General features: G+C 51.8%; 1 protein-coding gene across 1 annotated transcript in view; it reads left to right on the top strand.

Annotated features, from left to right (window-relative positions):
- Positions 1–442, top strand: part of LOC109925039 (collagen alpha-1(XVIII) chain-like) — a 70784-nt gene that overhangs the window by 44555 nt on the left and 25787 nt on the right. The gene's annotated exons all lie outside the window — the stretch shown is intronic.

Raw genomic sequence — 442 nt, 5'->3', positions numbered from 1 at the left:
CACACACACACAAACCTCTCACACACACACACAAACCTCTCACACACTCACACACACACAAACCTCACACGCACACCTCACACACACAAACCGCTCACACACGCAAACCGCGCACACACACACCTCTCACACACACACCTCACATGAACACACTTCACACACACCTCACACACACACACACAAACCTCACACACACACACCTCACACACACACACCTCTCACACACACACCTCACACACACACTCATACGCACACACCTCACGCACACACATCTCACACACACACCTCACACGCACACACACAGACACAAACCTCACACACACACACCTCATACACACACACCTGTCACACACACACAAACACCTCACACGCACACACCTCACATACACACACACCTCTCACACATACACCTCACACACACCTCACACGCACACACCTCACA

This window comes from Rhincodon typus, chromosome 30 (assembly GCF_021869965.1).
Source record: "Rhincodon typus isolate 14 chromosome 30, sRhiTyp1.1, whole genome shotgun sequence".
NCBI lineage: Eukaryota > Metazoa > Chordata > Chondrichthyes > Orectolobiformes > Rhincodontidae > Rhincodon > Rhincodon typus.
The sequence above is the reverse complement of the archived record's forward strand: the minus strand, read 5'-3'. Positions and strand labels throughout refer to the sequence as shown.